Source organism: Aythya marila (genome assembly GCF_965140915.1).
Source record: "Aythya marila genome assembly, chromosome: 10".
In the NCBI taxonomy this organism is placed as follows: domain Eukaryota; kingdom Metazoa; phylum Chordata; class Aves; order Anseriformes; family Anatidae; genus Aythya; species Aythya marila.
This window is the reverse complement of record NC_139051.1, coordinates 19,049,833-19,062,121: the sequence shown is the minus strand read 5'-3', so window position 1 is coordinate 19,062,121 and position 12,289 is coordinate 19,049,833.

Below are 12,289 nucleotides of genomic sequence, written 5' to 3'. Positions count from 1 at the left end.
CCGTCCCCGTGCCGCACCTCCCTGCCCTTCCCTCAGCGCCCTGCGGGCTGGACGCGCTGCGCCCCGCAGCTCAGCGCCAGCCCCGCACCTCCCTGCTTTGCCCAGGGCGCAGCCTGCGGGACGTCGCTACCGAGCGGCAGAAATCCGCTGCGGAGCAAATCCTGCTGCTACGAGGACATCGGGCGGTGCTTTATTTTATTTTTTGTCAGTGATTCTTGAAAGGACCGAAATCGCCTAACTCCCTGCGCTCTTACACACGGGGTTTTGCACCCTGCGCCCGGCCCCGCCGCTCACACGGCCCCTCGGAGCCGCGCTGCCCCGAGCAGCATCACCTCGGAGCTCGGCGGGGTTTGGGGACGAAAGGGACGTTTCTGCAGGCCCCAAATTGTGTGCACTTCGTTTTCCATCTGCTAGAAGGGAATCACCTTTTTTCCTTAAAAGGAAAGAAAGAAGAGTTTATTTTGCTCGCACCAAGCAAAGGGTCTATCGAACTGTTAGAAATACAAATTATTTCGACAGTTACCCACTTTTTAGCATTTTTTTACGCACGTACGTCATTAGTTTCAGAACCTATCAATACCTCTGCCCTGTTCAGGAGCTCTCCCGATCTTTATTTTCTATAAACGCGGAGCGTTTGGAGCCTCCTTTTGCTCTCTTCTGCACTTGGGGCATCCCGGCAGCCGTCTGCTCGTCGGCCGGGGCTCGGGGCAGCGAAAGCCGCGCCCTGAAGGAGGAGAGGAGCCCGCTCAGCGCCCCCAAACCCTTCCCCTGGCCGGGGGCTTTCCCCTCGCCGACTGCTGCCCGTTTGGACGGGGAAAGATTTTTTCCACCGCCTTTTCCACGCGACTTCTCGGGGCGTCCTTCTCCCCTGAGCCACAGCAAGGAGCAAAAGGACCAAATGCGCGCTCCCTGCCCCTTGCAGCCCGCAGCCAGCTCCCGGCACGGCGCCGTCACCCCGACGGCGATGCCCCGACGGGTGCCCCGGGCTGCGGGTTGAAGGACCGAGCACTGCCACACGCATCCCTCCCCGGGCGGTTTGCTGCAGCCACCCGGGCCGAGCAGACAGCCCGGCTGCTCCGGAGCCTCAAATCCTGCTCGGAGACAGCCGGAGGTCGGTGCCGGGGCTCCCCTGCGGGCACACAGCGACGGAGGGCACGAGCGGTGAGTAAGGGAGCACCGGGAGGGATGCTGAGCCTTCCTCTCTCTTTTCTCAGATAAATGGGACTTGTAAAAGAGGTTTTGGTTTGGTTTTGGTTTGGTTTTAGTCGCTGTTGTTTTTTTCTTTCAGCTTTCATTTTGCCTAGTCCCCAGGCAAGGGAAGCAATGCGTGGAAATGCAAACCAGGAGCTAAATGCAAACGGTGACAGATTTCAGGCCGGACATATTTCCTGTAACAGTGTCTCCTCTACAAACTGTCCTCTACTGAAGGCTTACAAAGGTCTGTAGGATCAGGGGCTCATTCACCAGCCCCCCAAAATGCTGTCCCAGCTAACAGACAGCTGCAATTCGCTTTCCCTCGTTGACAGTGTATTTATAACCCTCCTTCCACCTGGAACTGCTGTCAAAACAAAACAACAACAAAACCCAACCAAAACCAAAAAACCCAACCACCCAAGAAAACCATCAGTGGAGTAACCCGTTGGTGGCATGGGGGAGTCTCCTGCAATACCCTTCTGGGGCCGTGGCCTTCCTTCGGAGCGAGAGCACCTCTGTGGCTTTTATAGACACTGTGTCGATGGTGATGTGACGCTGCATGCAGCCCTTCCCTGTCACACACAAACCTGTGAACACATACACGTACAAAACAGGGTTTTGATGCACAGGTTCAGCACGGGAAGTGACAGCCCAGTCCTTCAGTGACGGGTGACAGTGAGCACAGGGCCCCAGGCTGCCGTTGACATAAACCCCACAGTCCAGGGCTTCGGAAAAGCCAAGCTGGGCTTTGAATCACACCAAAGCTGATCACACAGCACTGCTGTAACCACTCGTGGATGTGGAACTGAGCACACAAAGCTGCTGTTATCCGTGTTGGGACTACACTGCAAGCAACAACTGTGGTTTGCAAATGGCAGGATATACATAAAAGGGTAAGTAAAAAGCAGGTACTTAAAAGTAGGTAGTTCAGTTAATACCTTCAACCTGAAACAGCAGCTACAGCTGAACTACCCATTTCTGGGCGCTAAACTACCTTCAGACAGAAATCAATGACTTGTCCTTATCACCCGCGTTTTAGTTTAAATTCAAGCAATCCCTGCATCTGTTGCAAAATTAGAGATGCCCTTAATGATATCACATTAGCCCCTGTGCTGTAAACACTTAAACGTGTGCTTAGGTTATTCACTGCGTACACAGTTGACTGACTGGACTAGGACTGTTTATAGTTCATAAAATTAAGTTAATGACTACATCTGTGTGGAGCTGGGGCCTTCAGTTTTTAAAAGCAAAGTGAAGAAACAGAATAAAATCCCTACATTCTTCAGGTTTACGGCTAGCCCGCAGTCAGTTTGGGTTTCTTGTTCTCAAGTGCTACGTCAGATCTGGATGGCTTGGGTTTATAGATCAGCAGGGAGATGTTTAAGTCATTTAACACAATAATGGCTAATTGAAACATTTTATTTTTAAAATAACAAGATGTTTTATACATATTAAAATCATATTAAAGCTGACTTCCCGGCCTCTCACGAGCACCACCACAGCTAGTTAAAAACCCTGTTAAGAGAGCCAATTACATAATATAGCTTTCTTTAAGAGCCAAACAGTATAAAACAATTAAGCAACGAAGGGTTCCTTTCTGCCAGCATATTTCTCAGACAAGCTTTTGATTTGTACGTGGATCTCGTTTCAAAGTCCAGGCACAGAGGCACCGAAGCGCCCCCGTGCCGGACATGGGCCAGGATCTCCCCTCACTCCCGCAGAGGTGCAACCCCTGGCACAGAAGGTGCTGCAGAGCGGGCTCAGTGAGACTTACCCAAAATTACCCCAACCAAAAACGCCTCGGGAAAACAATCTTAAAGCGAGCAGCCAGGTGCCTGACACCTCCCAGACATCTTCTATTTTCAGACGCTGCCCAGTGCAGCACGGACTGCTGCGCATACACCACCTGCCAGGGCAGCAGCACCGGCACCGAGCCTCCCGTGGGCTCCTCCTCTGGAACGAGGCCTGGAGCTCCGCCGGCAGAAGGCTGCACGTGGGGTCCCAGGCTTGGCACGCTCAGGAAGTGAGGACGATTTACCACCTCTGGCTAGAATATTTTTTTTTTCTTTTTGAATAACATTGTGCCACGTGGATTAGGATTTCTCTATGCTGTTTACATTCCTAAGAGCCTTTATCCGTTTTAATCTCTATAGCTTGGCCGAGACTCAACGGGTTCTTAAAAACGTAACTTTGGCTGCGGGAGGCTTGGTCATGAGTTGGGAGCCATGGGAGAACGGCCGGGGGTCAGCTCTGCAGGGTACCTGAGCGGGGGAACCTGGGCAGCCACTCAGGGGAGCCTTGTCCATAGGGAGCTGTGGGCGCCTCACTCTGGCGGGCTGAATTTAAACCCACCAAAAGCCCCAGGACATTGGCCATCATGCCTCTGGTTCAACCACGGCAGGACCTGGTTTAAGGGAACGTGATTTTCATGAGGCGGCAGGCAGCTGATGGCACCGGGTTGTCACAGACAGGTGGGGCTCATGGAGGGGTCATGGTTCCAGCAGCACGAGTGTCCTGCCAAAAGCACCTGCTAAGCTCTAAGGCCAGCCTGAGTAAAGTCCCTGTGCTTCCTCTGTGCACCTGCAGGAGAGATCTGCCAAAAACCTTTCAGGGCTTTGCTTTGTGCATCCCACTCTAAAGCTGATCCGGCTCATGGAGGACTGCAAATAAAATCCAGCCCAACTTTATCTGGTAGCTTCAGCGGGGTCTCAGGCAGCTCTGCCCCCACCTGAGACCCTGTCCCCTGCAGCGACCCTCCTGGGCTCGCACAGCTGCCTTGGGACACAGAAACCACTGCCTGGGGGCCAACTAAGAGGCGATACTTACAGCTATGGGAAGGCTGTCCCGTGGGTTCACTTCGGTGGGGGTAAGAGAGGGAAAGTACAAATGTTTCTGCAGGGCTACCTTCCTCCTCCTGCATCCTGCTGCTAGGGGAATAACCATGTTTTTCTTGCTCCTATTAATGGATCCATCTAATTTAGAATGAAATAGGGGACTAGGAAGGTCAGACTTCAGCAAAATACTTTAAAAGGAGACATGTTAATAAAGGCCTATCGGTACACAGAAAATTCCCTTTTCCCTTGAAGGTGTGAGATTTTGGGAGATGAATTGCTTTGTCTTTCACACAAACACAACTATCTGTATGAGAAAAGTTAATTACTCTGTGCACAACAGGCCTCAGCGTAAACCCGGGGCCCATACACAGGCGTCACCACCACCTAGAAGGCTGCAGCGATCCTGCACATTCCCCTGTGCCAAAACAGACCTCCCCTGCCTTCTGAGAGGTGACTAACAGGGGTTGTAGGGCTTCCTAAAACTACTTTTGCGAACGAATGACGTTCCTACACCGCCGGGGGAAGCGTGACAGCCCCTGACCCCCTGCACGACCCTACGGGCCCTGCTCAGGCCAACCCTGCGCCGGGCTCTCCGTGCGCCCGGCCCGGCCCCGGCCCCGGCCCCGCGCCGCTGCTCGTGCCGCGGGTGCCCTCTGCCGGGCCTGGCCGGGCCTCGGCAACATCCCCCGAAGGAAACGGCGGGACACAATGCTGGTAACGAGGACAAGAGGAATTAGGAACGGCCTCGCCCCCAGCCATCGCGTTTTCGCCTGTCGGGGAGCCCCGCAGAAGAGCGGACTGGCAGCAACGCCCCGGTGCTGGCAGGCAGCAGAAACGCTCAGCCGGGCCCCCCGGCAGCCAGCAGGTCTGTGGCAGGCGGGGACGGAGCGTTTTGTCTCCTTGTGGCTGTTCGGACAGCTGGGTGACCTCTTATCCAGAGCCGGATCAACCTAAAGACTCCCAAGCACGTGTACTAAGCCTTCAACACTGAGGACAAGTGAGGCTCTCACCTGGAAAGGGGCTTTTCGCTCTGAAATAAAAGATTAGTGTTAGGCTATGAGCACCTTACTCAAACAAGGGACTCCAACCTCAAATTTAGAGGATCTCACTGCTTTCTTGTCCTCCTCAGGTCTCACAGGGCCAGGCAGACCAGCACAGAGCCTGCTGCTGCGGGACCGAAGGGCAGCATTGTCCGTGCCTGAGCCTGTCGGTGCTCCTGGAGGGAGCAGAGATGCAGAAACATCCCCTCCAGGTGCACAAGAGGAAGGACGAAGCTCTGAGAAGCAAGGCAGCATCTCCTTGGTACTGTATTTATACAACACTGAGCACCAAAGTAAACAGGAAAAAAGTGTAAGCACTCCAACATTGAAAACAGATTCAGCGGTACAACACTGGTAACAGAAATCTTTCCACTAGTTTTCATAAGATAATTGGGGCCTTAGCTTACTCAAAAAAAAAAAAAAAAAAAAAAAAAAAAGCTGTAGAATGCAGCTTATTCCCTTCAAATCACAAATGAAGTTTCAGCAAAATGCTTTCTAAGCTGTTAATATCACAAGATTTTCCAGCAAAAAGGGAAAGTTCCACTTTTGCTTTTCGTATTTTAGTTAAAAGCAACATGAAAAAACAAGATTTTCACCATGACTAATAAACGAGAGTCATTGTTTTGGAGAAGCTGCTGTGCGCAAGCAGCAGTAGCGATGCCTCCTCAAACAGCTGAGACCTCAGCACCAGCAGACCAGCAGCAGCCTCGGCAAAACAGCCGATGGGTGCGGAGCAGCCTCCCCCAGCGCTGACAGTCCCGTTCAGCTTCGCAGACCTCGGTGCGCCCTGGCACTGAGAATTGATATTTCAGCTGTACCAGAAACAGGGTGCCAGAAGTACACAGGGGAGTCCCCGCACACCCGTTTCTGCTCCTTCTCCCTTACACAAATCTGCCGCTCCACTCACCAGCTAGTTCTCGCTGAAGCTCCAAACACTATTACCGCAGCATTCCCTCTCCGATTACTCTGTCTCTCTCACCCCACCTCCCAGCCACAGCAGTAATTTTGGTCCTCCTAACCCCTACTTCTGCCTCCGAAGGCTCTTTGAGATCTCTGTACAAGAGGCAATCCCAGGGAGCTCACATTTTTAACTGAGATAGTGGTTTCCTAAGTCTTTTGTTCTTATGCAGCTCCTGCGTAATCGTTCTTTTTCCCAAACCCACGCCATACACTCCAGCTATGCTCTTTGCTGATGCTTTATGTGATCACAGGGGAGGAAGCTGATCAGTCACTGCTGGGACTGGGATTGGGCCCAGCAACTTTGGAAGCTCTCCCGTCCTGCCCTCTGGGTGAGCATTGTCTTCCAGCACAGACTTTGACCTGCAGGCAAATGGCACAGAGGTGTGACAATCCTTGGTCTTTTATTCATTCCTCGTTTGTTGCCCTGCCAGCCTGTCTCTGGAAGAGCAACAGCTCAGCTGCAATGGAGAAGTTCACCTTTCAACACCTTGCAGCATCAGGCAGTTGCACTAATGCCAACTGCGTGTACTCGGAGCCATTTACCTGCTGGTTTCATACTGAGCTTCTAAGCAAAAAAACAAACAACAGAGTGACCAAATGCTACGGCCTGCAGAACTGAACCATCCCATAGCCATTTTCTGATCTTTCTAACCAAATTTCTCCTTTCTGTATGCTTACTGCTCATTCTCTTCTGAGGGATCAGACTAGTAACTCATGAGTGGAAAATCAGGATTACCTTTTCTCTCTGGAGGACTTCTTGAATGACTGGGCTTTGAGTGTTAAATGATAGCAATCCTCTAACAAGTTATGGAAGAGCCTTTGAGTTTGACGTTTTTATAAACACCAACCTTTTTATCCTCAATGTTTGTTGTTTAAGGAAATCCCTTCTAGCTCTTACGCATGTATAACATATAAAACAATTGAATTAATACCATATGAGGGTAGAGGGGTGAAAAATCATGTCTATAGCCAAAATAGTTCAGAAAAACTGTACAGCTGAGGTTTAAGATTGCCTATAGTGACTTTGTATTTTGTTTAGACATTGGTGTTAATTCTTCATATGGATTATGTGCAGATTACAACAGCATGTGCTGTGTGCTGTATAATTTATGAACTGTAAACTTCTTATGTTTTGGGGTTGTAAGTTATAACTGAACAGAATCTAAACTACCACCAAATGGAGCATTTTTTTCTTTTTCTGGATTAACGTAAAACTCTTTTGTGGGTTTGGGGCTGAGTGGAAAGCTCAAGGCCAAATACTTGCATACTCATTCTCAGCAAGCTGGTAGCTCAAGCTTTATAAATTTAAATATCTTTTATGCTCTTCACATGTATTATCTGTACTGGTAGAATTCCAAAGCAGGATCACCTGACTGGGTTTGTGCTGTACATGAGAGGAGGAAAACAGGAATGGAGGACGGCAGTAGGGAAACACTTCTGCTTGCTCTGAACTACTGGGATGCCGGAGGAAGGGCTTGTGGCTGTGTGGCAGAGCAACGTGGGTGCCTGAGGTCATAAAGGCCACAGGTAGCCCAGCAGCACTGACTACAGGTCTGTGTGAGCCTCAAAAACAGAGCTGAAGCATCTTAACAGGTTTTTAATAAAAATAAAAATCTCAATTAGACACCAGAAAACTTGTAACAGCCCAGGGCTCAGGGCAAGCCCAGCCTTAATGCTCACCCTGCTTCTTTTTATGCAGTCAAAAGGTCTTATAGCTGTCTCATCACAGTTCTCACACGCCAAGAGGCTACCCGATGCTAGACTGCCCCAGACAAAATTTCTCATGGAAACACCCCAAACCGTTTCAGTCCATGGCTGGCATAACCACAACCTTTCTGTCTGCCCCCGCTCTGCAGCAAGCCCCAGAAGCACCTGAGTGAGGGCTCCCACCCTGGGCATTCAAACGACCGAGGAAAGCCGTGCTGCTTTGCTTGAGCTCTCGACAGTGAGTGATATTTCTCACTCCCGTGCCTGGAGTTTACGCAGCAGAACTTAAACAAACAGCTTTACGGGAGAGGAAGAAGGAACCCAAATAAAGAGTAAACCTGGAAATCCTGCAGATGAACAGAAGGTGAGAATCCTGCCCTCTGGGCACGTTGGCAAAGGCTGTGAAGACAGTCCTGCTCCAGCTGTATGCAGCTGCTGAAGTAGCCAGCCACTGCCTGCTCCCTTGCCTGTATCTCACCCATCTATCGTCAGGGCTCAGAAAAAATCCAAGTCTTGGCCAGATCAGTCCTTTACTCCTCAGGGATATTCAGCATCTGGGGCTCTATCCAGCAGCTGAATCACCACAGGGACATTTACAAATTACACTTTTCAATAGATTGTATTTTACTTTGACACATTTTATTGTTTACAAGGTTTACTCGGGAGATAAAACAAAAGTTAATTACATCAACTGATACATCAGGCAAATGGATTGATTTGATATCCCCTCCAGATGGGCTTCCTTTGCGTGGCAGCACACATACCACATCTTAAGGAAGGGAGACAGAATACGTTAGGAAGGCACATTTGAGCCATCAGACTGACACTTCTTTATTACAGTGTATTTATTTTTTATCATGTGCTTTGACAGAAGTCTCATAAAGTGTTATGCTCCTTCTGTAGGGTCAAAGTCTTGTGACCTTCCATGATTTTAGAGAGAAGGAACATAATTTTAGAGGGCATGTTTATTATTTCTGTAAACAGTCTGTTTTCTATGCCAAGAGAACAGTTTTTCTGTATGTGCTCAGATGACAGCTCAACTTCACTGGCTTACTTTCCTGACTGAGTCTCGCCTGCCAAATGTTTTTGATCATAGTCTGGCAAACAAAACAATATTAATAGTAGAGCTGAGCAAATAATCTCCAGAAAACGGCTGATTTTTTTAAGCCTCTTTTTATTGCCCACATAATATTCCTGAATCAAATGTGGTTTCCTCAAGTCTAACTACAATGCTAAGCACTCTATTTTTATTAAAAACAAAGTAAATCAAATCCGTGGAATTAGAAAAGCTGCTTGCAAAATGGTTAGCTGTGATAAAGCAGGTACATCTCTCTGTGCTGTTTACATCTCCTAAGAAGTGTCTGTGCCCTTCAAGCATGAGTGCCTGCGCTTGTCGATTTAAACTCTGGACACGTGGCTTCCAAAGCTGTTTTTACTGGCACAGACATTCACGGAAGGGGTGACAAGAACACAGCCAAAGCAAACGTGTTTTAAAATCTCACTGAGTAGTCCACTTCTGCCGTATATACTGTTTTCTGATAACTGCACTGACATAACTTATTTTCCCAGCGAGTGGTGAAGACAGACGTATTTCAAATTCACCTTTCTGAATGCCCTGCACTCAGGCATGCCTGGTTATGTGGTCATCATACACCACGTGCTCTAAACCCTTGCTCTACTGTGGCCCACAACAATACTCGCAGCACACTGCAGATGCTGTGAGCTTGAAGCAATCTGATGCCTCAGGTGGTTTGGTTTGGTTGATTTTTCTGAGTGGCACAGAGCTGGTAAAACACCTGTGTTGTCCCACTATCATGTCAAGAAAGGTAGAATTATGGACTGTACTTTTGACTGTTGTCTATGGAACAGCCTTCTGGATAACACTGCAGCTGAACGTACAAAAGCTTTAAGACACGATGATGGCACTTATGGCACTTACCACTTCATATCACGTTTTCACTCCTGTTCCCACAGAGAGAACAGCATAAGAGAGATGGAGAATCTGGCTCACTGCTGCCTCCAGGAGCATTCGAGTCCCTCTTACAGGGATGGGTTTATTCAGGGACTTGGACTGGAGTTACTGAAAGTGCTAGCTAAACGTATCACACAAATTCCCAGGCAGATGCACCTGGAACAACCCTTCGTCCAAGACAATCTGCAAGACAGCTCTCAAGCAATACTTCCATATCTACCTAGAGCTGTCCCCTCCCCTCTGGATACACAGCTCCAGGAGTGCTAGTGAGCTATATTCCTACAAATATCTGCAAATATCTTTTTGTCAAAGTCTAATCCTGAGGTCTCTGGGTTTTGTTTAATGCCTTAAAGATCATAAAACACAAGGTTTCACCTCTGCAGCTCAGTCTTCCTGATCTGCATTTTTTGTCTTCCCGCACAAATCTTGTGACAGGTTGCTCTGTTTTGGCAACTAAAAGACGCACACTGACTCACTGCTTGACTCTGCTCCTTGGCCATTCCAGATGGTTTATTAAGATGTAGTTCCTACTCCCTACCCTTCTTTCTTTTCCCAACTTTCTTTCCCAGGCTAACACAACCATAAAGGCCAAAGTGCATTTTTAAGGTCTTGAAGCTAACAAATGTAAAGTATATACAAAAAATCTGGAAAGATAAATAGATGGATACTCAATAACATCCCATACAAACACTCGATTAAAAGAGAAAACAAACAAACCAAAAAACAAAACAGTGAGAATAATAAACCAACCCCTACAGAATAGGAAGACCGGTAACATGACAGAGAAACAGTTGCACGTTTTTAAAAGGAATAGGAACCAAATCCAGATGAAACCGAGTGAAAGGACAAGAAATGGGTGAGACAGGAAGAAATGTGTCTGCTGCACTTGTCCTGCTCTGAAACAAAACCCACCCTGGCCCGAGGAGTTCCACCCTCAGGGTGCTGCACGTCAGAGGATGGGAGGGAGGAGTGGGAGGTGTCACCAACACTCTGCCCAGGCAAAACGTCGTGGAAAACCTGTGGCAATAGTCATCATTGTCTGCTCCAGGAAAAAGTTGCAAGCCAAAAAGGTGAATGAGTTCCAAAAAAACATTCGCACGGTATCTAGGAGATACACTGGCTGCAATGGATCTGCAAACTTGCTCCTACTTAAGATCCACTCTCCAAACTAACAACAGCATTACCACATTCCACTGCGGACTGCTCTAACCTCAAAAGCGGCCTTTCCAGCTATTTTTTCTTGCTACTGGCATTGTTTCATTACATCTGCTGATTATCTCTGGCAGTCTTTTGTTCTCTTCCCATAACACTGATGCTCACTGCAAACAAGACAGACATTGTATAATCTGTGATACGCCTGCATAAACACTGCAAATGAGAGGCCTGTAGCGAAAACCTAAACCCTCTTTGTAAAGGCTGTGTTTATGCTGGAAAAGAACAGTGATATACCCAGTGAGCGAGTGGGACCTAAGAAAAAAAAAAAAAAAAAAAAAGAGGAATAATGTGTTTAAGTCCAGTGCTTGTGCCAGAGAGGTAAGGAGCAGGAATGATTTGGGTGCAGAAATCACAGTAAAAGTTTAAAGGCAGGCACCCAGTATTCTTTGCGATGCTTTACTCTCCAGATTAACTAACTACAGCTAGCTGCTATGGCTCTGAATTGGAAAGTGCTCAGAAGGCCCTGCTGAAAAGCACACGTTATGTTGGCAGACCATGTGATCAAGGTACAAAATATCACCAAATTGAGTTTCCAACATATGCAGGAACTACTGAGATGAAGCAGAAGATCTTCTGCGATGAAACCCAGCTTGGCACCACAGCAATCTGAGCCCCAAAATACAAGGAATATAAAAAGAAGCAGTACCTTAATAAAGAAAGAAACTGTTGCAGAGCTGAGGGAAAGAGGAAAAAAAAAAAAAAAAAAAGGAAAAAAAAAAAAAAACACACACACAACAGATGCACGATGTTAATTTGCCACAAGGTGGCATGTGCTGATCTAAAATAAGTTCCAGCCAGGTAAAGTTTGTAAAATCTGAACAGCAGAACGCAGATCTGGGGTTGGTAGGTTTGGCTTCGCGGGAGTTACTCCATTTGTGTCAGGTTTGAACTGGGCCCTAGACTATTAGAGAATCAGTATGTACCTAGAAGTATCACCAAACCTGAATGCATGCCTCTTCCTGGGAAAACAAAAATTGCCCTTTTCCTTTTTTCACTCCTTATATTCTATGGAATTGCTCTAACTAACTAACCAAAATAACGTTTCCTTGTCTGTGTCTGAGAGCCCCCCACTCGTTCTTGGTGAGTTCTCTGCTCTCTTAGGCTCATTCTCTGCTGGAACACCCCTGTTTTTTGAAACCAGACATTTCTGAGCGCTCCTTCCTCACGGATCAGTGCTGAGAGGGGCCCTTCCCTGTGCAGCCTGCTGGGAAGCACAGAGACAGAGGCAGGCTTGTCCTGTGCACACACCGTTGTGCTGGCACAAGTGTTTGTGCAGCTGCACGACGAGCGGGATCAAGGGCGTGATGTGGAGAAAAACTGATCTTCTTTCCTCATTTCAGACAGAGGAGCAAAGCCAGTGGCTATTT